A 27,261-nucleotide genomic window follows, 5' to 3' on the forward strand; every position below is an offset into this window, starting at 1 on the left:
CCGAGAGGGGATGAGTCAGGTGAAAGGAAATCCCAGCGGATGGAGAGGAGAGGAGGGAAGACAAACGGGAAAAGCACGGGTGAACAAAAGAAACGACCAGCAGAAAGCACATGCCGGATACAAGGGGGAAAAAACATGGAGGGACAGCAGGGAAAAATTGTTTTTACAAAACAGAGAGGGGAAAGTTATCTATCCTACAGGACAAAAATCCCTAACATAGCAACGATGCTAGCTAGCCCTTGAGACGGATTCTAAATTTAGAATGCAGGAAAAGACAAAGACCAGAAACAAGGGCAGGTCGAACCACATGAAGCGGTCGTGCAAATGCTGCACCAATACCTGTGAGACGCTGCTATCACAAGAGAACATCACAAGATGACATGCAGTACTCCGCAGCAACAGACCCCAAATACTTACAAGGCGAGGGCAAGCTCACTGCCACTCATTCACAGATGGGGAAACTAAGGCGTGAAGCCATCTAAGCAGGGCAGCGGCAGAGTCAGTGCCTTGCCCTCATGCAGTCTGCAGGCAGCTCCTAAGAGATGCCCTCAAGGTTTTATCAGTCTTCGTTACCTACTTTTACAAAGGTGTTGCCTTGCGATTAGGCTAAATATAACCAAAGTCTCTCTGGAGCTTCAGCACTCATGCAACAAATGAGAGAATACTTCAAAGGAGACACACAATACTTTCTAATAAATATATCCAACTCTACAAAGGTTCTGATTTAACGTATAGCAATCTTGTTTCCATTTCATTTAAGGTTTCGCTTCAGCTGCCACCCTTTCTCACGCAGGCAAGAAAAAAACCCCACAACCCTGTCAGCCATCTCAACGACAGGATAACCAGATGAAAGGGTTGAAGGGATAGGAGAACACGATATGCTAACTACAGAGTCTGAATAGTAAATAATTATTTAACCTATAATAGTTAAGAAAGGGCCTTTGCTCTTGCATCAGTTTTCTATAATGGATCTTGTATTGCTAATGGCTTGAGTTAAGAGAGGGTGGCGTTCACGTCATGAGATTGCAGAGCATTGAGCATATAAGCAGACAAACTTTTCTCTGAAAAAAAGCCAACCTTGTAGTCTTTCAGTTCTAAATTTGCCCTTGCATCTTCACATATACTGTTCTACTTTTTCCACACTGTCTTTTTTCTAACTTTCTGTGGTGTTACTCAGGTCAAGAAACACATTTCTGACTACAAACAAGAGGACATACCACATTGTTAGTTGAAATGAAACCATGTGGAATGTGACTTACAGTTACCATTCAGGATTCAGACAACACTACAGATTAAGGTACATGTGAGCTACTGGTTTATCTTACTGATGGTATTAAAAGAACTGGTTGCAAATAAAGGTCTGTGACCACAATTATTCTGAGAAACATACGCAATACCTTCTCACTTGTTTTCATAGATCTAAGCCTCCAGACAGGCCAACACCCCCAAAATACGCATGTGGAGGATGTAGACTATCCCACAGGCACGGGGGAAAAATATGTAAATAAATAAAGCAATAACTACACCATGTCACACACCTCCTCATAGGCAGATGGCTGCTCAGCTGCACAGAACTCCTGATTTTTCAGATGCTATTAGAAAACATTCCCACTATCAAAGAACAACAAAACTCCACCCTTTAATAAAAGCAGGCCTGCTTGGGAAAGCAAAGTCCAGGCTCCATCAGCTCCAGGAGATAGGCAGGCCACCAAGGAGATATCCAAACCAGTACACATTAGGGATTTGAAAATCTTGAAACAGATGACCAACTACACACTGCATACGCATAACGAAAAACAGACTAAGAGCACAGCAGGCAAAAGTAAGCTACCAGAGGCAAACATATGAGACATGTAATGACATGAAAATAGAAGCAAAGAAGGTCCAGCAAGCTCCTTGCAGATTTTCAGAGGAAGATGCTGTTTGTCAAGTGGAGGACAACTCAAGGGAGGTTCAGGCCTAGTGGCTGAAACCAAGAAAAACAGTCTCTTCAAACAAAAACCTCCTTTTCAAACTTACATAAAGCTTCCTCTTACCATCTATGTTAACCCAACTTCCTGAAGACCACAATTAAGCAAAGGACTCAAAAACTCAATTTTAAGTGACATCTCACTTCATCATTCTTCTAAGTGGTTGCTTGAAAAAAAATCCCACGTTTTTTCCTCCTATCAAATTTCCCTCCTTAACCAAAGGGAGCTGTATGTACACACATACTTTGGTTCCTTTGCTACCAAGTTCGTTGGTACTTAATAAAAAAATACTTTACTCTGTCCCTCTCCTTCTTCCCATGATTTTACCTTAGCACATACAAGAGCTAAGGAAGACATCTAGTACAGCTCTAAAACTGCAAAAAGTTGGGTTTGGGCCTTCTGCAAATCCAAACATATTCTCAGACAGTAAGTGCCAACACCTCACATCAAACAATCTAAGAACTGTTCGATGGCACTCATTAAATATGACCACAGACGATTACTTACAAGCTGCTTTTTCTAATGCCAAGTGACACAACTCACCTACTTATCATTTCAAAACCCCCACAGCAACCACAGGCCCTCATCTCCCAAGGATGCAGCCTTGAAGGAGTACACAGTACATTTTTTATCTCTGCCTAATGGAGTTAAGCAGCTGGAACCACGGTAAGCCGCCCGCCCCATGTGAGCAGGCAGTTCCCTGGCACCGGCTGTGGCCCCGGGAACCGTTGACGCCCGGCTGTTGCAGCCCCGGCAGTGCCAGGCTGTGACAGCCAAGCTCACTGCAGCAGACGCTCGGGTTACAGCAGAGCTCGCAGCTGCCGCCTGGCTCATCCCGCACGTACCACCCCCTCCTCCCCGCCTCGCTGGAGCCTGCAGCCTGCTCCCCGCACCGCAAACACCGATCCCACTCTGCACACGTACTGCATTGGCCTTCTGAAGGTTTTCCAAATCCCTCTAGAGGAGCTAATACCGTAAAGATCCTTTAAAAACACTTAAAATGCTAAAAATTCATTCAAGCCAACTATTTCTAAAATAAAACCTGTACCACTGTACAGTTTTGGTCTTTAAGCCACAAAACCCGAGAAGATCGCGTAAAACGGTACGTGCATTCGGCAAACTTTTCCACACATTGTTCCTGAGCCCTGCTGTTTAGTCTGCAATAGCACAAACGCTGGCACCTCTTCGTTATGACGCTTAATCGCTCAGAAGAGCTGCAGCTCTTCTCCAGCGCCTGTTTGTTGCCATGGTTTACACTCAAAAGCAGAATTACCGAGTAGAAAACAAAAGGATAAATAAGGCAGATCTGACCTAAAACCCGACCACAGCCTTTTTTTCACTTGTGGACTGCTCTTCCTGCACTCCCCGCGGCAGGGCCTGTCTCCAGCAACGGCGCTGTTCCAGCCGGAACTCCCTCAGCCCTTCCCCGGCGGGGGTGCCGAAGCCCGCTGGCAGAAGGAAGTCACCGGCGGGGCGCAGACACGATGCTGGCTGGGTCCCCTCCCCAGCAGAGCGGTGTGGGGGGGTGCAACATGGCAGCGCGCAGCCTTCTGCAACGAATACCGGCAGCTGGCTAGCAACGGGGGCGAGCTCCTCATTACTAACGCATGTACGACGAGAATGGGCCGTCCAGCAACCGGCATTAACGGCAGGAATTCAGACTAGCCAACAAAATCAAGGAGGAAAAGAAGCCCAGGAAAGCCAAACCAACCAACCAAACAAAAGCCCAAGCCCAAAAAAACACCGAAAAGGACAATTCAACGTAATCGGTTTCTTAAATTACGTTTTCGGAAGGGCGCCGGCCGCCCCTGCACGGCTCCTCCGGGCGGAGAGACGGTCGGTGCCCCCGGCCTGCGCTCCCGACCGCCGCTCCGTGCACAAAGCCGCCGCCGCCGGCCGCGTGCCGCGCCGCCCCCGTGCCACCTCCGCGCTCCCCCGCGCCCGCAGCAGCCCGCTCGTCACGTGCGCCTCTCCGCACAGCGCGGGGCCGGGGGGCGGGGGAGGAAGGGGGACACACACACACGGCAGTCCCGCTCCGCCCCCGCCACCCTGGAAGACAAACAAAAGGCGTCCTGACGCCCCTCACAAAGTTAAAATGTCCGCAGAAAAGGGGGTGTCCCGCGGGGGAAGCCGCCCAGGAGCGCCCGCGTCCTCTTCCCCCCCCACCCTCGAGTCATGGCGGCGGATTTTCACTCCTAGACCCCAGTCCATCACCAACCCTTCAGCCATCGGTACGCACCTCGCTCAGCGACGCGACGCTCGGCTCGCCCCGGCCCGCGGGACCTCCGCGCCCGCCTCCGCCTTTGAACTCACAAGGAAAATGGTTCTCGCCGCGCCGCTTCCGGGTCGGTCCGGGCGGCCGCGCCGGGGGCGGGGACGGCAAGGTGGGGGAGGAGGCGGCGAGGAGAAGAAGGGGGAGGGCGAGCTGCCCGCCCTTTGTGGGGCTAGCGCGCAGCTGCGCCCGCCGCGGAGGCCCCGGCCCGCCCTCGCCGCTCGGTCATGGCGCGCTGCCGCCGAAGCTTACATAAGGGCGGGCGCGCGGCGCGCGGTGCCGGCCATGGCGGCGCTCTGCCAGAGCGGGGAGGAGCCGAGACGCGCCCAGCCAAGCCGGGCCGCCGCGAACCGAGCAAGGAGACCACGGCGGCTGGAAAGGGCGGCGCTCGGTAGGCGCGGCCCGCGGGGGCGGAGAACCGGCCACGTCCCCCGGGGGCGGGGCTGCGGACCACGTGTGGCGACGGCCGGGAAGCAGGGCCGGGGCAGCAGGGGGCCAGAGTTCCCCGCCGCCCAGAAACGCCGCCCCGCCGTGGGCAGCGGCTGCTCCGCCCTGGCTAGGCCAGACGTTGAGACCTAACAACTCTAACACTTAATCTATGGCCCGAGTCCTTCGTCCTCCCGCGCAGCCTCCACAGGCCTGTCACTTGAGAGCCTGTTCCAGTCCCTTCCTTGGACTGGCTTTTCAAAATCAGCAAGCGAGAGCTACATTAGAAGACTGAAAGAAATGACGGGAGGGGGATTGCGGGATTTTGGTCCAGCAGAAACCGAAACAGTAGAGCGACCTAAGCCGCAAGGCATAGGAGTATAGGAGTGTCCGGGAGCTCTGGGCTGCTCCACTTCGCGCGGCACCCCGGGTGTGATAAAAAGCCTAGCAGAGTGACTGGTCATCTCAAAGCCCTTCATTGACAGCATGCTGTGCTGTGATCAGCAAATATTTACAGCCCTTTAATTGATGCAAAACGTTCTCAAGCACAATTTCCAGCATGCAACTTACTGTCTCCATCATGACAAAAAAAACCTCACACCAACAAAACAACAACAAACCAAACAAAAACATAAACCACATTTTTCCCACTGGTGAACCTCAGTTAACAGCACTAACCCACTCGTTTACAAGTTTACATAACATCAATTCACCTAATAGTCCAGGGGGAAAAAAGTGCACTATCTACTGAGAGCATGGTTTCCAAACAGAAATTTAGCAATGATGTAAGGTATTCCTTGAATTTAGCTCACATGTACAAGCACGGATAGAAAAGTAAAGGGGGGGAGGGGCGAGAGAATCATGAAGGAGGTTGTGATAGAGCCATTTATTTCCTCTGAACCCTATAAACATAAACAGATGTACTTTTTTTTTTTTAAACTTTATGGAAAAAAATACAAAGCCTGTAGTTTGCCAAGAAAGCCTAAAAATAATGAGAAATCAATGCATGGCTACCTCTGTTCTCATCTTGAATTATTCCAAGTGATGTAAGCTTCAAGGTGTATGGAATGCTATAAAATACTGAGCTCTGAAATAATAATACTTCAGTACAGTTGAAAATTGGAGTTGGACAGGAAGGCTCTCTACCCACCATGGACTTCTTTTTCTCCAGCAACTGGATTTTTTGCACTAGTTAGTGACACTGGACGCACAGAAACAAGGCAGGAACCTGTTCACGGTTTTTGTACCCTAGCCAGCCTCCACTCAAACTGTGCAACCGCAAAACTGGATTTTGCTTTGAAGGAACATTAGCAGAGGTGGCTTATTCTGTTAATTTCGTCTTTTGAGTGGTCTTCCAGCCCAGCAACCCTGAGGCAGCTGAGCAGCCTTATATGGCAGCAAGGCTGCCCTAAGCAGCCTCCATCTATTCCTGACTACCCAGGCTGGACAGTTGTTCCTCTATTCTCAGGCATCCCTGCACATAGCCACTTACCAGTTCTGCTTGCCCTCACAGCTGGCCAGAGAGTGGCCTTCTCTACAGCCACCTGAGCATGGGGCTTACTAACTTAACTCCCTCTGCTCCCACAGAGCACAGCCCCTGCATGGCAGGGCAGCACTTCCTCATATTCAGACAAGACAGAAAAAAACCACCACCACCACCACAAAAAACTAGTGACACCATTTTGACACAATTTCTTTCCAATCCCTTCTCTTCCACCCTACCACTCCCACAGCAGTGGGAGTAATGCCTCAGCCACTTTCACCAGTGATGAGACAGGTCATGCAGTTTGCAGAGACTAAAATGTATCTTTATTCCATGTTTGGGGCTGCATATTGCAGCACCATTGCACCATCTCTGCACCTTTGATGCAGAAGCATGACCATCCTCTGCCACCAAACAGAAACTGTACAGCATCTCAGATAAGCAGAGGAATCTCTCAGACTACATCCTTCAGAGGCCTCATCAGCTCTAAAAACACAAAAGTTGACCTATCAGTAACAGCTGACGCAAGGAATTATCCTGAGATAAGACTCTGCCAAGTAGTCAAGAAATAAAGTATTTTCCCAGTCTTAGTTCTGTACTTCAAATTAACTTTCAAAGCACATTTTAGATTACCTTCAGGTAGTACTGAACATCCCCAAGATCATACTACTTGGTACCACCAAACTTGTACTTCTCCCATATGGTTTCACAGCTTTGTTTTACCATTTTGCTCTAGTAAGAGTCCAAACACGATTAGTTATTTCAGGAAGGGCAAGCAAATGAATTATGCCTGTTACAGAGACCAACATACTTCATGTTACTACTAAACTAATGGTGCTGTAATAGTTGCGTGGTATGCAGCACAACTGTCAAAGCAGGCAGTCCTTAATATCCAAGACAGACACTGTTAAAATACAAATCACAAGACTGTCTGGAGGACATACAAGTTTGCAGATTTGGACAAAGCTTTATTAATAGACTGCGACTTAGTAACAAAGAATATTAATACCGAGCACGCCACTGCTTCTTCATTACCCCAGAGAAATTTTGCTACAAGTTCTCAAGTGGCACCAGTGACACATGGAACACTGACCCTACAATTCTATTTCCAAGGGTTTCACATAAAAACAATCTCAGTAAAAGTCTGCTAAGTGGGAAAACACCTTTTGAGAATGATAAAATAATAATCAAGTTGCCACTGGTGCAATTGCTAATGTTACAAATGCCATGACAACATTGACACCATGTATGTGTTAATAAATTTACCTCAGAATTTAGGTGTGTATTCTTAACACAGATTTGCCATGAAAAGGCACTGACATTGATTTTTAAACAAGATTTTTTAATAGTGTCTTAAGAGTCTCAAGAGATTATAGAAGGTATTCTATCCAAGCCTAGTTATGACATTTGCAAAACACTACAGAGTGGCTCATTTAAGAGTCACAGTATTTTAGCACTGTTTCCAACTACTGTTTGGTTTTTCTCACAATCGGAGCTGAACTCTGCCAAACAAGCCATGCTATGAGCTTGCAGAACAGACTTGCCTTTGTTCTTTGGCACTGCCAGTCCCCTATGGAATCAGGCAGCACACTGAACTGCACTCCGCAAACAATCCCTGACCTTCAATTACTGTCTTGGCTCGCTGCCACAGGATACATGTATTACTGGCAACACAGTATGCCCTATTTTGCAGATAATCGCTAGAACTAGAGATAATCATAAAAAACGAAGGAAAAACGCAAACATTCCCTTCTTAAAATCACAGTCCTTATTTCAGCTATAGAGAAGAGTTGCCTCGGTGTGCCGCATCAGCAGCAGCACAGTCCTGGCTCACGCCCAGGCCGTGCATGTGGGGATGGCAGTGCTGCAGGGTTTGTGTTTTTTGAGGCTGTAGGAACAATTCCAGGCAGCGAATGGCTTCACCTTCCTCTGCTGGAGAGCTCGGGCTGGGTTTTGTTTGCTTTGTGGAGGAAACCAGGCCTGGTGGTGCTGGCACGATTTCGCACGAGCTGCTCTTTTCTACATTTCCCCCGTTAAAGCCCTAGCAGGTTTCCCACCTCAGCGTCCCGAAGCCGGGACGTAAACTGGGCGGACTGTGGCCGGGCATTGCTGGCGGAGGCGGCGGGCGGTCAGCGCCGTCCCCCGTGGCCCCTTTGTCGGCGGGGCCGGGGCCAGCAGCAGCTGCAGCCCTTGTATTTGGACGCTGGCCGGCAGCCAGCGCCCGGCCGTGAGTCACTGCCCTTCTGGGAGCCTGCCAGCAGCACAGCCAGAACAGCAGGGAACGAGAGCACGGGGGTGCAGGATCTGCTGCGGCGCCCGGTTCCTCTCGGCAACGCCGAAACCCCAAGACCTGCAACCACGCTCCTGCCCTGAACCTCACCCGAGAAACCTATGCCCGCCATACTGCTGGCAAGGAAAGCGCACATGTAAATATTGCCAATGAGTAAATATTTAAACTGTAAAACAAATGAAAGTTATTTAAATCGGTCTTCCTCATTTAAATCAGCCTTCCTCATTTAAATCAGCGTTCCTCTACTTATCTTCTTCCTGTCTGTGCTGCCCCACATTTGCTTAGCAAGCAGAGCTGGTTCACAGCGACACTGCTGCAGAAATAATGTTGTCTAAGAGCAGAGGTAGGGTCAGTCTCACCTTAGTGGAGAAATTAATTTTCTGATTGCCTGCTTATGTAAACCAACTGAGCTCAAATGCTGCGCCTTAAGTCCAGAAGCCAAAGTCCAAAGATTAATTTAATATGTGTGAAACAATAATTACTACTGAGGCTGCAACACATAAAACAGAGTAACCAGCATTCACATACCAGTTCCACTGGCAAATTCTTCGTTAAAACTCTTGTTTCTGGCTATGAAGGTGGGCACATGTCACTTGGAGACATCCAGATGTGCAAAAACTTCACCAGGCTCTCTCTACTAATTTTCAAACCTGAGAAGCTGAACAGTCTACATGGAGGAACAGGAGCAACAACAAAATTACTACACTCATTTACCAGCACTGATTTTATGGTGTATTTCAAATTCATCCAGTTTTAAATATGGCTTCTATCTTTGCAGTATTTTAAGCCAGTGTTTAAAATCGCTGTTGCCCTTCCCTGGGTAAGCACCATGGGGTTTAACGCTGCATGCATCAACATCACACTGCAATTTCCCCCATCTACTTCATCACACTAGCACTGTACATCACAGCCCTGGCAATAAGCTTTGTTAGTAAATCTGCATTATTTTCGTGGCTGAATTGGTGTCCCTGCTGCAACAGGAGACCAAGAGAAAACAGAAGCATGGATTAGAAAAAAGAATCATTGAATCACTGTAGGCTACTTGCTGGAATTCACTGCTACTGTTTAAATCTCTTGCAAACTTCAGAAACTACACATTTTGCATGTTGGCAAATAATTTTACAACTAAGTTACTTTCATTTTTCTTATTTTGAAACTCCAATTTTTTGTACAAATTCAACTGGTACTTTCAGGTTTAAGCTACGTAAACAGCTGCTTTGTTTTGGTTTTGACAATTGCTGCTACTAGTTTTGTTTTTTTCCTATCCCATTCTACGCCTTCACTTAATTCAGTTTTTGTTAGCAGCCAGTTGCTGACATTCAGTCTGGAGAGGAGGCGGCTCCGGGGGGACCTAATAGCAGCCTTGCAGTACCTGAAGGGGGCGTATAGGAAGGCTGGAGAGAAGTGACAGGACAGAGAGTAATGGGTTCAAGCTTGAGAAGAGCAGATTTAGATTGAATGTTAGGAACAAGTTCTTTACTCTGCGGATGGTGGAGCACTGGAACAGGTTGCCCAGGGGGGTGGTTGAGGCCCCTTCCCTGGAGGCATTCCAGGTGAGGCTTGACAAGGCCCTGGGTGACGTGGTCTAGTGGGGATGCCCCTGCTCACTGCAGACACGACAGTCTAGATGACCTCTAGAGGCCCCTTCCGTCCCAGATCATTCTATGATTCTGTTTTTTTCTATCTAGCCTCTGCATTCTGCCACTTGCAGGTATGAGTCCTTATACACAGAACCTACAGAACACTGCTCTAACTCCAAATTCATGTCCAAAGACAGAATGTTGAGCAGTGTCTCAGTCATCCCTTTGTGGATGTCTGTCATCTCAACCCCAGCATCGCTGTAACTGACTGGTGTTTTCCTATGTCCTCTCTATGACAGTTGAGCAAAAAAATGCTGTGACCCTGCCACTCACTCAGATCTACTAACATCAATGTCATCTCTGTGACCAGTTCTCACTTTTGGGGTCAGATTATATGGAAGTCTTGCAGATCTTTCTCATAAAGCTTATAAAGTATGTTTTTCTACCCATTCCCATTGTGCAGAGCACCAACCTTCTTTTATCCTGTGTTTTGATTGCTGAAGCATCCTTAGTTCACATCAAAATGTCACTAACATCTGCATCCAACAACATCCATTCTTTGGACTTCTCCCCCCCTAGCAGTCCCATCACATCAAACTGCACTTTCAGAAACAGCATATCCTGATCCTACTTATTGCTCATTTATCCATTTTAGGAACAGCTTACTGGCAACACTTGCAAAGGTGATTCATGACATCTATTTTCTCCTTAAAACTCTGCTTTACTGTACTGACCTCTGAAACCTTGACAATGTCATGGCTACTGCTTTATGGAAGCCTCATCTTCCCTCATAAGCAACACCTCCTATTTCTCATCTGCCTGTGTGTCATCTGCCCTTGACTCACTCTCAAATTTTAACTGTGAAGAAAGGAACCCTCTGCCTTCTGTGTTTGTTCCACATCTCACAGCACAATGAAATCCTGGACTTTCATATGAGTTTCCAAGTGTTGTGGTAATGTGCCACAAGAGTCATTAACCTTAGGGCTGGATTCTGCCTTCCACAAAGCAAGCACAACAGCTTTGAGATCATAATGTTCTTACCCACACTCCTTCTGCAATATTCATCAAACTCTTTTTAACTTGGGTGCCATCCATGTTTTTCAGCATTCACATTTCTTGCTTTCCTCACAATAATGCCAAACTCCCTCTAGCTCATTTTTTATTTTCTTCTTCCAACACCATCACAAATATTCATGACATTCTTGCACCCTTTTCCCCCTGAATTTACTGGATGTAACATTCATATCTAGTCTCCTTCATGCCTCACCTCCAGGAAAACAACCTGATTGAGAATATCAGCTTTGGCCTTCTTAGTTCCACTGAATTGCTGCTCTTCTGATTCAGCATCCGGCAACTGCCTCCCTCTCATGTAATGGACTGACTGAAGCCCATTACAGAACAAGACTCCACCTTCTACCCTCCTACTGTTTCCTGTTCCTTCTATACTACATTCCCAATTGCCACTCTGAAGCACATGTGACTTCCTAAGTCACCCAGACCTAGATTTCATAAGACCCCTTTCTGGTTTTATTTCCCAGAGCTTAAAGGTCTACCTCTCATTTTTCCATCTCATCTCTACATCTGTGTTAACTTTAATTTCCAAAGCACTATTTTTTCAACCAGCTTTACTGTTTTGTTTTTTTTTCCCACTTTTTCTGCTCTGCTGCTCCCTCTCTCTTTCCTTTGGCTAATGTATCTTAATTCACCACTTAGCTTCCTGTATCTTCTATGAACTGTATTTATTTTGCTTTTTTCTATCTGCTCTTCTTGAAAACAACTTGGGTGTATCCTCACCATAGAAAGCTCAGCTTCCCACTGCAGTTTGAGTTCCCTAAGTGCTCAGGCTGCTGGCAGGTCCTCAGTCCAGAGCTGCCTCCTGGAAACAAGCTGCTGGCTCCATCAGAGGTGAAACAGGGTGTGGTTATGAGGGAGCCTCACTGCAGGCATCACTTCCTGTGTTACTGCAGCAGTGAGAATGCACCCATGTCTGTTTTTTTCCATTCCCACAGTCCTATGACAGTATCCAAGAGACTCTTGTAATATCAGATGCTCCCCATATGCCTGGTGCCACACCCAGGGCATGCAACATATTCTTGATGTCATGCTACACAATGGTCACTTGAGCACAACTCAGTAAAGCAGCGAATCTCTACCAGGAGTTGAATTGGCTCTTGAAACAGAGCTGAGATCAGGAGAAAATGCCATGTTAAATACAAGCTCCTGTTTGGAGCTATCTGAAATAATAAAAGCCTCAAAGAACATGCAAACAGTTAAGTATAAAAATATTGGAAAAATATCAAGAAGAGAGAACAGTGTTTTGGAAGAACATATCTACTAGAAGCTATAAGAGGGGAAAACCTGATTCAGATTATCATATGAATGAAACTGTTAAATCTGGATTCTGGGAAGACTCCTCAAGGTCATTCCTCCAGTCTTTGCATTCAGTTCATTTTACTGTCAGCGATGTATTTCACTGTTTGTCAAGTGAAGAGCTGAGGAATAAGCATATTTAATTTACAATATATTCAGAATGGGTTTTGTTGAATAGTTAAAAGGCTACAGCTTACATTCTTTCCACCTTCTCTATCCCCACTGTCTCAAAAAACCTCAGGAACTCCATTTGCCAGATTTTGTATCTGGCTATCCCTGGATTCCCTTAGTACGGAAAGGCCATTCAGGGTAGGAGAGGATTACTCGTTTCGGGTTCAGTGTCTCTGTGCTCTCTGAGCCTCAGCTTGTAGAAGTAAGGTCTCACTTAGACATTTCTCTGTGTTTTGTGATGCATCTTTCATATCCTAAACACAAAGGCTTTAAGTGTAAGAAGATCTTAACCCGATATTCATGTTTCCAAACACTAAGACTTAAATATTAAGCAACATCAGTGCATTGTGTTTTCATTATCTTTCTAAAAAGCTCTGGTTTACTGTGACCACTTGCTTTCATATACTCCTCAAAAACATCAGACTGTTCATCTTACTGAATCATAGAATGCTTGGATTGGAATGAACCATCAAAGGTCATATAGTCCAAACCTCCTGCAGTCGGCAGGGACATCCTCCACTAGATCAGGTAGCTCAGAGCATTGGAGCTTGACTTTGAGTATTTCCAGGGATGGGGCCTCAACCACCTCTGAGGACAATCTGCTCCAGTGTTCCAAGATCCTCACGGTAATGAACTTGCTCCTAACATCCAATCCAGATTTACTCCTCTCTAATTTCAAACCATTGCCCCTTACCCTCTCACTACTGGCCTTTGTAATCAGTCCCTCTCAAGCCTTCTTGTAGATCCCCTTCAGGTACTAGAAGACTGCTATTAGGTCTCCGGTAGTTTCAGATGATACACAAGTATCTTTTACCTGTTTTGAGCAGTATTTTTTCCTGCTATGATTGTTGTATAATCACACTGTGACTTTGTTGTACTTCCTACACTGAGATAAAGTTGCTAATGCACTGGTTTGATTCCTGACTTAGTAGTACAAAAGGTTTTGGACAACTTCTCAAAGATAAAACCAGGCATAAAGCACTAAGAAGTCGAGATTAAAAGTTTACACTTGATAATAAGAAGTCTGATAGAAGAGACGGGTTTTTAGTCAATACAGCCCAGCATCACACTAATGCTGAAATAATGTTGAAACATCATCAATCTATCTAGTAAGCATATTACAAAATAATGATAATGGATTGTCCTCCCCACTAGTGTTATTTTTAGATCCTTGCATCTGCCCTCCTACAGGCTTGTCCAGTAGCAACCTTGATGGACAAACACTTCTTTTTCCTTTCAGGAAAACACAGGACAGATGGTGTTGAACGTAGTTCTCTCTCAGATAACAAGTTTTCAGTTTTTTATAAATTCACTCATCTTCAAACTGTGACAGCTGTGAACGTAAAGATAAAATCAAACTGATCCAGATCTTGTTCCTCTTTTTATTCTAGGGTCCCTGAAAGGTCACATAAATACATCTCTCTCAGGAGTTTCCTAACTAAAGGTGAAATGCTTTTCTTTTTCAAGCTCAAACTTACTGGTATGTTAGAAAAATGCTGTGTACCCCTTTGCTTTCCCTCCAGTTTGTGTTTCAGGCCTATACTGTGGATGCAGGATCTGGCTCCATTTGGGTAGTAGATCACATAGCACTTAGGTTCCATGTCTATTTGTAGCATTAATTACATTCCCTCATTCCTCCCATACTAGCATACATGATAATGTTACTAGCCTATATTATCTACTCCCACTTAGTCTCCCATGCTAGACTGTACTTCTACACCCTGGTTATCCTCATCATCCTCCCTTATATCCTGTTTGGTTTTAATTTACCTTTTTCCACCATGTCTGAACAGAATTGTAGAAGATAGTTTAACAGCACTCTCAGGGGCAGCTGTATGGGAACACCAGCATGCCTTTGTTCCAAGAATACACTTCATGCACCCCAGAGTTACATCTGTGATCATTTTGATGTCACACAGCAGGTTTACACTGCTTCTGGACTGGCCAGGAGGCCTGAACCTTCTCCCTGCCAGTGCTTCTGCTGGATAAGTTCTTGTCTACATTTGCCATCTGCTCCAACATTCTCCATTTTGTGTTTCTTGCAGTTAAGTTTTGTTCATTTCTATTGGTTTCTCAAGGACATTCAGTTTTACTTGAATAAAACTCCCTCATCCTCTGTGTTAAGAGCTCCTCCCATTCTGTATCATCTACAGATTTAACTGAATTTAATCAATTCACCCAAATATTCTAGTGGAAACACTATGTCACTCACTCCAAATTGTGTGAACAACTATTGGTAGCCAGACCTATTTCACCACTACACTGCAACACCGCATAGCTAACATCTTATAAGCCAATTCCTATCTCATTTACTGTTCACACTGCTAATCCTCATTCTCCTCTGATCATTCATCACTTGACATATTATGAAATGCATTACAAAAGTCTATGCGAATTACATAAACTGCATTTTCTTGCTTCAGAACAAAGCCCACCAACCCTTTGTTGGAGTGGGTCCATGGTGTAGCTTGTCAAGGTGCTGGTGACAAGAATAGCCTGTCATTAAGGTGAAAGGTAGGATAAACACAGTGGCTATAACCAGGCTGTTTGTAAACACTTAGAAGTAAATGCGGTGATGGGTAAAAGGCAGCATGAATTTGAAAAGAATATAGTTTGCCAAAGAAAGTAATATATGATTTCAAAGCAAATTTCCTTTACAAATAGAGCAGACGTGAAAAGCAGATCTATATCCCGACTTAAATGGTTTTGACACAGCTTCCTATGATACTCATGTACACAAGCTGAACAGATTAGACCTTAAGGAAACTAAATGGATATGTACAAAGAAAAAAAGGAACATAAAAAAAAACCCAAACATTCAGAAATCTTTACAAGCTCATTACATCAAAATATGTATCTAGAATGCAGCTCCCGAAGTCACCTAACACTGGGTTTGTTCTTACTCACTATTTTCATTAGTGACCCAGATGACAGAAGAGAGACTACATTTATTAAACTGACAAACTATCAGCTTGGTGGGACTGCAAATTATATTAGAGGACAAAATGACAAACTGGACAAGTGGCTTGAGAGAAAAAAAAAGTAAGATGGCATGCAAAATGCTGCACATAGGCAGAAGTCATCAGCAAATGTACTGAATGAAGAACAACTGACAAATGAGAAATTCCACAGAAGAAGAGAGAGGTTAGGTTCAAGCTATGAACTGCTGGGAGTTAATGATAGCACACTGTAAAGATGCAAACATGACATACAGATATATGAATTGATATACAACCTGTACAACCTGTGTTCAGCATCCATAAAGCCTTAGCTAGAGTAATACGTAGTGAGTGCAGTTTTGGACATTGCTCTTCAAGACAGGTGTGCGCTCAAAAGAGACCAGTAGCAGGAGCAAGCTATGGGAAAATACCATGAATAAAGTGTGAAGAGACTGGGAGGGGGAAACAGAGCTGGGTGTGTCTCCAACTATGAAAACAGAATGCCGCGAGGAATAATTTCTTAATCTCTACAGCAATGACAAATTTTAAGGACCTAAATTTAGATTAGATGATCTCAGGGTCACTTACCTCTCTCAAACAAAGCAGCATTTAGCAAACCATACCCAAATTAATGCTATATTGAAGTCTTCTTGTATTATGCCATCTGCTTCTCTGCCCAACATCATGGCCTACTTGATGTCTTCTCTCAACAGCTACAAAGTGCTGGTCCCTTGAGGGCTGCAAGGAAGGGTCTCAAGACCTCATTCCCTGTCACTCTGGTGGTACCAGCTTCCCCTACCCACACTAATCCTACCAGGTGGATTCTCTCTGATGGAGCTGATCAGGAAGATTTACATGCAGACCTTGTGAGAGTGTCTGACAGATCAAAAGGCCATAGGCTGGCCTTCCTTATCTAGAGAACTAATTCTTCAGAAAGACAGTTCCTGAGCCACTAAAATTTGCTCTTTGAGATAGGTATATTTCATTTTACTTCATTTTTGTTAATCTCCCAAGTCCTTGGCTTGTTTCCCCTCACCCCAAACAAGCCTTCCAAAGCTTTACATAAAACTGACAGTACTTCAGCTGCTTGCGTAATTCTCCCTTTCTCTCTCTTTATGTTGGCATTGCTTTCTTCAATCAGTGGTACTACCCTGAAGGAAAGAGGAGCTAAAATAAGTTACAGTTGAGTGGTAGTTCTTTCCTAATTCTGAGATGGAAACTTCTTTTGGTCTGAGTATTTTACGACCCTTAAGTTCCTTCTGGTTATAGTAATTTCCATTTTTTTACTCTTATTATACATCTTTTCCTCTGTAGTTATCATCATCTTTACTGAAAACTAAGCCAAAAAAATTTAGCATTTTTGTATGTTGTCTGTTATTGTTATCCTCTGCCCTGCTTGTCATAAAAAAAACATGTTTCTTTGTTTCCACATAATTTTCAAGAACAAATTTTTTGAAATCAAGAAATCAGAAGGAAGCCTTCCCCCTTCCTCTCCCATTGCCTACAGGATTCCTGCATTAGTTTTGCCATGAATCTTCAGGCTGGCTATTGATCCATTTCGGTCTCATAGAACTCCAGAATGGTTTGGGTTGGAAGGGACCTTAAAGATCATGTAGTTTCAACCCCACCACCATGGGCAGAGGCATTTTCCACTAGACCAGTTTGCTCAAGGCCTTGTCCAACCTAGCCCTGAACACACCCAGGGAAAGAGAACCCTTGGGATTCAGTTTCCAGACAAATTTTATATATCTGTGACTTCAATAAATCAATTCTTCAGACTCCTTGCACCTGTGAACAGCTCTGCTTATTTAAATTTGTCAAAAAGATTAAACCCCTAAATTCTGAACCAACTTTCCTGTATTTTTTTCCTGTATTTCAAACAGCATCAGCACATTATTACCAAGTACACAATTTGAAGACCCACTTACTCTAAGCATAAACTGTTCCTGAGTGTGAAGGGTCCTGAGCATATCACCAGTCCGAAGCACTCTACATCCTCTGTGAGACTGATCCAGAAGGGCTCACCCCTTTACCTTGACTGGAGAGGAACTTACATAAGGGTGACTAGCAATAGGACAAATGGGAATAGGCTTAAGCTGAGGAAGAAGATTTAAACTGGATTTGAGGAAGAAGATGTTCAGTATGAGGGTAGTGGGACTCTGGAACAGGTTGCCCAGGGAGGCTGTGAATGCCTTCTCCCTGGGGGTGTTTGGAGCAAAGCTAGATGAGGCCTTGAGCAGCCAAGTCTAGTTGAGAAGCATCCCTGCCTGTGTTGGGGAGGTTGGAGCAGATGATCTCTAAGGTCCCTTCCAACCTAAACCATTCTATGATGATTCTATGACTGACCCATTTGCCCTAGAGGCACTTTGCTGATATAAGTCATGCCTGGTCTGTGTGACTGCTAAGATCAGCTAGAGCAGAAAGAGTGAAGCCAGCTCTTTCAGCATCTGATTACACATAAACTGAAATTGAGTCCTTAGACCAAAATTATTTTCTAGAATATCCTCATTACTTTTCAAAATGAAGTATGATGCAACACAGTTCAGTGAGTAGTTTAAGGAAGAAACTTGCCAGCAATCATATCCAGGAACATCTTGGCCCTACCATTTCTTCTCTAATCTCTACCTGGAAAAGCAAACCATCTCGTAACAAGCAATATTTATCTAACAACACTGCAGAGAACCCTATCCCTATTTCAAGTCTAACCCTGGGGCTAACAGATTGTTACACTCCTGTCATCTTTCCCCAAAGTGATTTTGAGCCAAACTGATTTCATCTGTCCTTTTTACACCAAGGTATTTTTGGTAGCACACTATGTAATGACTATTGCGCAACTTCCACCTTTAATCAGCTATTTCTGAACAGCACAAAGCACTTGTATACATTAACATGTCTAGTCCAGGTTTTATGAGCATTCTATCATGTTTCTGCTACTCAGATGTTTTATATCCTGACCTCTACCAGAAGCTCAGATTTCTCCATTTTGTTGTCCACGCTTTCAACGTGTATACACATTTTAGTAGTTTCTTAGTAACCACATCCCATTATCCAGTAAAAACTTTGCACTCACTGCAATGCCTGTCATTTTCCTTAACCTTGGAGCTCTTCTCAATTAGTACTAGTCTTCTACCCACTGGCACTTTTCCGTACGCTGAAACAAAGTTTTATGCAACAGCTCTCTGCTAAGAGCTGAAGTCTGAGTGGAAGTTGCAACGGTTAAAGTTTTTTCCCTTACACTGCAATTCCCAGGCATTGTACTAGCCTTCTTCTCTAGAGGCAACTTTTCTAGGTATTTGGAAGCAGGGCCTAGCCAGGAGAGTGATCTCCTTGGGGATCTCTCCTCCAAGGCTCACAAATCCACATAAGATCCTCAGACTATACTCTATCTCTTCTCCAGTACAGTATGTGCAGACTGGAATTTACCATAGAATAAATGACAACAGATTCTCTCCTATCATGAAGGCTAACCCACTCTTTCCCACTTCCACTCAAATCCCTTCATAATCTTTCTCAGCTCTCTCATTATTCCTTTCCTTCCCATTGAGCAACATCAGAAGTATCGCAGTATTATCAGGATTGGAAGAGACCTCACAGATCATCAAGTCCAACCCTTTACCACAGAGCTCAAGGCTAGACCATGGCACCAAGTGCCACATCCAATCTTGCCTTGAACAGCCCCAGGGACGGCGATTCCACCACCTCCCCGGGCAGCCCATTCCAGTGTCCAATGACTCTCTCAGTGAAGAACTTTCTCCTCACCTCCAGCCTAAATCTCCCCTGGCACAGCCTGAGGCTGTGTCCTCTCATTCTGGTGCTGGCCACCTGAGAGAAGAGAGCAACCTCCTTCTGGCCACAACCACCCCTCAGGTAGTTGTATACAGCAATAAGGTCACCCCTGAGCCTCCTCTTCTCCAGGCTAACCAATCCCAGCTCCCTCAGCCTCTCCTGGTAGGGCTTGTGCTCAAGGCCTCTCACCAGCCTCGTCGCCCTTCTCTGGACACGCTCAAGCATCTCGATGTCCCTCAAGCAATCTGTAACTCCTCAGATACAGAAGTCTTCTTTTAATTCTTGGGTCTGGTTTAAGTTCAAGCCTCATTGCCAACTGCATCTTGACCCACTCCAATTTGGTTTTTTCCTCCTTTTTACTTTTGAACTGTTTTGTGTTTTCAGGCATACTATATTTAGTCATCTTTATTAAATCTACCATTTTCAGGCTTTCTCCACTGCACCCTTTATTATTAATTCTCATCTCTTTGAAATCCTTGCCTTTAAAAAGGATGCACACTAAAAGCCCTTGATGCACTCAACACTTACACAGCCATTATTTATCAGCTGTGTGAGTTTTGAAACCTTCTGTCTAGAGGAACTTCATGTCTTCATTTAATTCAGCTGTGGTTAGCAGCAGGAATCAGTCTCACACTCAAGTTCAGATGCCAGCTGAAAATTACATTCAAATCAACCAGTAGTCACTGATCCTCAGGAAACAAGGTTTGTTTCTAAACATCCCCTGCCCATTGGGAAGGGTCCTATGCTGGCTTTGTTCACTTCTAATAAAAGCTCAATGCTTTAGAACAAGCTGGATGTGCCAAAGATGTCTGCTTCAGCTATTCCCTTGAAAGTCCATCCAAGTTTGGCACAATTAGAGGCCCAAAAAAAGACTTCACAGAATTTTAACTGACAAGTGCTTATAAAGCAAGGAACTGTTTCCTTTCCTAGCAATCACTGTACTTGACTAGCATGGGCAGTGTCCTCAGAGGTGAGAACAGAAAGTGTCCCCCATTACTGGCATCCACCACTAGAGGAATAAGTGAAGATCAGCGGATGAGGTTGCTAAACCCCTCTCTATTGTAGTCTAAAAGTCCTGGCAGTCTGGTGAAGCTCCCACTCACTGGAAAAGGGGTAACATAACTCTCATTTTCAAAAAGGGTAGGAAGGAGGAGCCAGGGAACCACAGGCCAGTCAGTCTCACCTCTGTGACCAGTAAGATCATGGAGCAGATCCACCTGGAGGCACTACTGAGACAGGAGAATAGTGAAGAAGTGATTGGGTACAGTCAACAAGGCTTCACCAAGGGCAGATCCTGCCTGACAAACCTGGTGGCCTTCTACGAACAGGTCACAACATTCATAGATGAGGGGCGAGAAACTGATGTCATTTACCTGGACCTGAGCAAGGCCTCTGACACTGTCCTGCACCACATCCTGGTCTCCAAGCTGGTGAAACATGGGTTTGATGGTTGGGCCACTAAATGGATAAAGAACTGGCCTGATGGCCACACCCAAAGAGTGGCTGTCAATGGGCCCATGTCCAAGTGGAGACCAGTGACAAGCAGAGTCCCTCAGGGATCAGTCCTGGGACCAGTCTTGTTCAACATCTTTGTGGGTGCCATGAACAGAGGCATTGAGTGCAGCCTCAGCAAGTTTGCTGCCAACACCAAGCTGTGTGGTGCAGCAGGCATGCTGGAGGGAAGGGATGCCATCCAGAGGGACCTGCAACAGGTGGGCACATGCCAGCTTCATGAGTTTCAATAAATCCAAGTGCAAGGTCCTGCATCTGGGTCAAGGCAATCCCAAGCATAAATACAGGCTGGGCAGTACTGGCTGGAGAGCAACCATGAGGAGAGGGACTTGGGGGTGCTGGGGGACAAGAAGCTCGACATGAGCCAGCAGTGTGCACTTGCAGCCCAGAAAGCCAACTAGATCCTGGGCTGTATCAGGAGGAGTATGGCTAGCAGGTCAAGGGAGGTGATTCTCCCCCTCTATTCCGCTCTGGTGAGACCCTGCCTGGAGTACTGCATCCACTTCTGGAGCACCTATTACAAGAGGGATGTAGACATGCTGGAGCGTGTCCAGAGAAGGGCCATGAGGATGCTCAGAGGGCTGGAGCACCTCTGCTATGAGGACAGACAGAAAGAGTTGTGACTGTTCAGTCTGCAGAAGAGGAGACTTTGAGGTGACCTTATTGTGGCCTTCCAGTATCTGAAGGAGGCCTACAAAAAAGCTGGGGAGGGACTTTTTAGGATATCAGGGAGTGACAGGACTAGGGGGAATGGAGCAAAGCTGGAGATGGGTAGATTCACACTGGACGTGAGGAGGAAGTTGTTCAGCATGAGAGTGGTGAGAGCCTGGAACAGGTTGCCCAGGGAGGTGGCTGAGGCCCTATCCTTGGAGGTGTTTAAGACCAGGCTGGATGAGGCTCTGGCTAGCCTGGTCTAAAGTAGGGTATCCCTGCCCATGGCAGGGGGGTTGGAACTAGATGATCCTTGTGGTCCCTTCCAACCCTGACTGATTCTATCGTTCTATATAAAAAAGGGCAGGGAAAGAACCACGAGACAGGTGAGAAACAGTGAATGGGCACAGCAGCTGGCAACAGATGAACAAGAATAGAAAGCTCTGTGCACCACCACCATGCATCCCCCTTAGAAGCTGGAAATGCATCTAGAAACCCCACACATTTCTCTGTTTTCTGCCAAAGTTACTGCTTTTTTTGTAGCTGGAACACAAACGCAACCAGTTAAATGGTGATAAAAAGCACATCTTCACACTGTAAAATGTTTGAATAATAAATAATAGACTGAGGAGACAGGCTTCTCATTACCTTCTCTCCTCTCTTTCCTGGCCTGTCTTTTGCCCTTTGCAAGACATGGCATGCTTATGTGAGGATTCCCCCCAGTCATGTTTTAGGTTATTGTAACAGTATTTCAATTTGCTTTTGAACAGATACTCATATCTCCAAAATGATTTTGAGAATTTGACTCCCTTCCTTACCCTCCAGTAACAAGACAAAGTTAAGTATTGAGGGAACAAGAGTAACTCACTGTCAGGTTTTGATCTACTCTGAAAGAGAGCTCTTTCAGACCAAGGCCCACAAATGGAGCTAGACAACAGGGCAAGCACTGAATCTCTAGGACACTTCTCCCACCTCTCTATTTCATAGTGCTCTAACACTGCACATTGGTTTACCTCAGAAGAATATATAAAATGAATGATCCATTTTTGGTCAAAAATCCCATCTGTGAATTAAATAGCCACTTAGCCTACAAAATGCTGAAAAACCCATCACCTTCTTCCCCCTCCCCTGCAACATGTTCTAGTACAAAAGAGAAGTGAGGATGTTTTCCTATGAATGCAAAAGGTAAAGAACTTGTTGAGAACGAAGCACAGCTACTTTTAGAACTACCTTTCCATATAAAAAAAGAAATCATCATCCTGGCACAGATGCATAGAAATGTTTCATTCCTTCATCCCAGCCATTATTCAGTCTCTGAAACAGTTTATAACTCAATTATCCCTGACTTTCTCTGTAAGCCTGGTAATCCTGAATAGAAAGAGGATAAAGAAAAACACCTCCCCCGTTTTGAGTTTATTTCTGTAAAATTAAAGATGTTTTGTATTAAGTGGCTATAATAATGATGTTAGTGAGAGAAGAAAATGCATATCCAGTTTAGGGAGATGTGACAGAGGTATCCTAGCTATGGAAGATCTGTTCAACTCAGGTACATTTACAAGAATTGTGTCTTCCCCCTGTTGACAGCTTTTTCTCTGCCTTCAAGCTAAAAGATGACTTAAGTAACATATCAATGGACTTCAGAAATAAGTACCTCATCATTGTGATGAAAAAGAAATGGACCACTAGTTGTCACAGCAGAATCTAAATTAGCCTCCTATATTTAGAAGTACCACCTTTCTTTTGAGGGTAATACTGTACTTCAGTTGAAGGGCGAAAGAAATCATACAACAGTGGTACAGAAGCTCCTAAACCCAAGTATAGGTGACAAGAGACTGAAGTAAAAGAAATTTATAGGTAGCAATGATGTGTATTAAACACAATTATAACACCAAAATTAACACTCACCTTGTAGAAGATGGGAGGCATACAAAATTGGAAAGTGAAGTTTAACTACTTAAGTTTTAGATCTTTAGAGAAATGAAAAGGACAAAGCTATTCATTCCATTATCAGCTTTTTATTTATAACCTTTCAAACAGAAATTAATTCAAACATGATAATGATACTAAATAACTGTTGTAGTAGTAGTGTTAAGGTCTGAGGAGGAAGACTGACAGTTCTATTTCAGAACTGAAAAATTTGCATTATTTAAGCTTAGCAGTTTAATTTCTTCTCTATCTGTCAAGCTAATAAAATCCAGGAGCTCTTCCATAAGCCTTACTCCACCTATATTTAAGATTTTTCTTCCACTGCATTTTCCTCCTCTTAACTTCATTTCTCATTTATTTTTTGGTCACTGACAGAGACTTCAGAAAACTGATCCTCTGTAACTGAAACACAGTATTTTAAAGTAGGCTCTAGAGGTGAAAATTACTCCTCCCTCATTTTTGCCTTTAATTCCATTTCACATTCTCTGTAACTGAAATGTTCCTAGTCTGCATTTACTAAAAGAGTCAAGGTGACCCCAACTCGTTTATTTTGTATCTGAAAGATCCAGCAACTCCAGATGTTCCAATCCAAATATGTCCAATTTATTTTCATTTCCATTTTAACCAGACACCAGATCCTCTAGGACAGATAAGTAGAAAAAAATGCAACCTGCTGAGCATAGCTGCAGTACTCAAAAAAGCTCTGCTATACAAAGTGTGACTGGCTTCATATTAGAGGCTGCTGTGATTCATTCATATGCAATAGGAGAGAAAAAAGTACTAATTAAAAATATATGGAATTAGCCACAAGACTGGAACATAATTACTTAGGAAAAATGTATTTTCCAATAGGATGCAATATGCTGTAATCTTAACATTTGGACTTATAGCCATGAAGAGGAACTGTCCATTACTAAGGGGTTTAAACATTTTACAGAACATATGCAGGTTACTGAAACACTTCTCTGCCTTCTTGCTAAAGCTCCTTGCCACCTCCAATTTCAGTACACATTCTTGTGGATATTACGGCTTCAGAGAAAAAGTTAAACCTATCCTTTTTGTTCTTCTGCCTGGTAATACTTTGCAGCTCTGCTTCTCACATGTAAAGGCTTAGACCTTTTTCAAGAGTACTTACTCTACAGTGTACATCCCACTGAAATCCACATTAGAAGAGTTCAGTAACATAAAATGCATACTTTATCAGAGTTAGCACTCTGCTACTCAATCCAGCTTTTCCAAAGGGAGAACTCTAATGCTGGGCTAAAAGTGTTTTAAGGACCAAAGTAGCTTGATGTGGATGGAAAAGAGGAATAATATATATAAATATATATACACACTCATGCAAGCTTTGCTGGAGAGGTGTTGTGCCACAGAAGCCAGCTCACAAGCTGACTTGTAACAGGAAGCAGAGGACAGAGGCACAGCCACTCTTCCACACAGCACTTTGTGGCAACGCGACTGGAAAGCAGAAGCCAGTCAGACCACAGTAACCATGGTGTGCTGGCACCCTTTTTACCACTGCTGCTTACTAGGGCATGCACTGGATACTCAGAGGCCACACTGAGACCAGCTGTACAAGGGTAATGAGTTAACTTTTTTTCTTCCCTGTCCCCAGCCACTCAGCAGTATTTTTTATATCAAAGCCTCCTTCAGGATGACAACACTCCATACAAAAAGTTGATGTGTAAGAATACTTGTTCAGTGACACAACACAGTCAAATACATTTCAATATATTTTGCCTATCACTTTAGGAAGTAAAAAGCATAGGCAAGAACTGAATTTCCACTTTATGCTAATTTCAACATGAAGATTATTAGAAGCACTCAAACCAGATTCTGCATTATGTGCAAACCAGCCATTTAAGCATTTAATCCAGAGCTTCTTTCCATGCCTCCTGCAGTGAGGGAGTATTCCTGGACATTTACACTGTCTGGATTCCTTCAGGTTTTGAGTATCAGCAAAAGACATCTGCTAACATATTAAACAACTTCTGTCTGAAAATCAGGACTGTTTCATGATGTCATTTGTGTCTCGAATATTTTGCTTCTTGATTTTTCTGCCTGTTGCACAAGTGGGCAGTGGAGTAGAGGAACACTGATGTTTGAAAAAGGAAGTCCAGTTTCAAGATCCTCTTCTATCAGTTTCTGAACAGTTTTCATTACTCCTTATTCTGAACCAAGAACCTGATCCTCTCTCTCCAACCTCCTGTGTTGTCAGCAAAACCATGCTTCAGCAAGGAAAGGGATGCATGAAGCACTCGGTGAGATTTCTCTGTTTTAGAAAACAGGGCATTTTGGCCAAAAATTCAGTTCTGCAGCTACCTTAACCATCTAACAATGGCTGACAGCCTAGTCTACTTCAGATTACTTATTTAAATGGACTTCTCAGATGGAAACAAAAGCTGTTTCTACCCCTACCATATTATTACAGCTGAATGAGAGGACAAATCTTGCATTAGAAGAATGAGTACTATTATTTTCCACAGCACAAAGTACAGAATTTCAGAGAGTATCAGCCATCAACTCTGCAGTCTGTACGGTCCTCAGTGAAGGGCAACATTTAATTCAGATTTTTATATCAAGTTTTGCAAAATTATTTCCCATGGGTAGTCTGTTTTGACAACAGTTACCACACTGGAACATCTGAAATTACTCTAGTTTTTCCCACACTAAAAGTAGAGCCTAGATGACCGTCAATTTCAGGAGCATCCACGTTTGTCAATTCAATGCTCATATTCTCATATTTATGGAGAAAAAGAGTGAAATTGGACCAATCAAAACTCACTAAAGGAGGATTAGGTTTCTTTTTAAAGTAAAGTTGTCCCATAACATGTTTTATTCTAGTTACTGCCAAATCTTAGTTAGTATTAATTTTTTCATGGTTAAAGGGAAAATATGCAGTTTCCTTGCACTTACTACAATAAAAGGCCTGCTGTGTTCTAGTTGTTATTTAGCTAACTAAAAATCATGTGTGCAAATGAGTGATTTTTTTTTCCCCCATAAGAGATAAAGAAGGTATGTTATATTAAGGTCATAAGTATGATCAGATGCTTTTCAGAACATCATGCCTCAAAAAAATTGTGTCCCTCTATTAGGAACTGAACTGACATAGGTCTGGGAAGAAAGAAATCAGATGACTTTTTTTATGTACTGTATAAATAAGCTTGCCATGCAACTATATTTGCATCATAAACTATCAGAAAAAGAACAAATCCCTTCTGCCTCACATTATTTTCATTAAATGTAGGTTATCTCTTTTGGACTCTTACTAGAAGTAGTTTCAAACAACTGTGGTACAGCAGCAAGCATCTCTCCATGAAACTTGTTTATTTACATCAGAGTTGGTAGTCACAGAGACAGCTGACTGTGTAGCTGAAGTATTTACACTTCCACAGAGCCAGACTGAAGGAACTGCAGCCATGCCTGCATGAGCTGGCTAGTTTGATGCTGGAGTGTAGCTGGGATCAAATTCCCATGCTTGGCACTGGGAACGTGCACTGCATGCTCACATGAGATCCATACTAGGCCTGCTCCTACCATGCTCCCACTGCCACTGGGAGCTGTGATGTTGAAGATGAGAGAAGAGTAGACCAGAGAAAACACCCAGAGAGAGGAAGATGGGGGTGTCACACCCAGCCCACCAGCTGTGCCGCTCCGCATCACTTGCAGTAGGCATGGCCTGCACTACATCCAGGTATCCATGCTGCTGCTTATCAACAGAGGGTCATAAGCCTCTCTAGAGGCACAAAACTGCCTTAGGAAGTGCTTCTCTCCACAGAAGCAGAGACAGCATCATGAGGCCTTTGCATTAAACCTAGCCACAGTCCTTCTCTGTTTACAAGTTGCAAAAAATCATTCTTTTTACCAAGACCACTTTTGATGTGA

At 44.1% G+C, this 27,261-nt stretch overlaps 1 protein-coding gene across 4 annotated transcripts in view; it reads right to left on the reverse strand.

Annotated features, from left to right (window-relative positions):
* The window catches only part of JMJD1C (jumonji domain containing 1C), a 178,726-nt gene that overhangs the window by 60,686 nt on the left and 90,779 nt on the right, over positions 1–27,261 (reverse strand). Inside the window, exon 1 of one of the 4 annotated variants that reach the window (XM_064145198.1) lies at positions 4,210–4,467. The exons of 2 other annotated variants lie outside the window; for them this stretch is intronic. The gene's annotated coding sequence lies outside the window, so the exon portion shown is untranslated. Of the gene's footprint in view, positions 1–3,753; positions 3,832–4,209; positions 4,468–27,261 lie in introns of those variants that run through there. One more of the 4 variants, XM_064145199.1, reaches the window with a different exon arrangement.

This window comes from Pogoniulus pusillus, chromosome 6 (genome assembly GCF_015220805.1).
Source record: "Pogoniulus pusillus isolate bPogPus1 chromosome 6, bPogPus1.pri, whole genome shotgun sequence".
Taxonomy (NCBI): Eukaryota; Metazoa; Chordata; class Aves; order Piciformes; family Lybiidae; genus Pogoniulus; species Pogoniulus pusillus.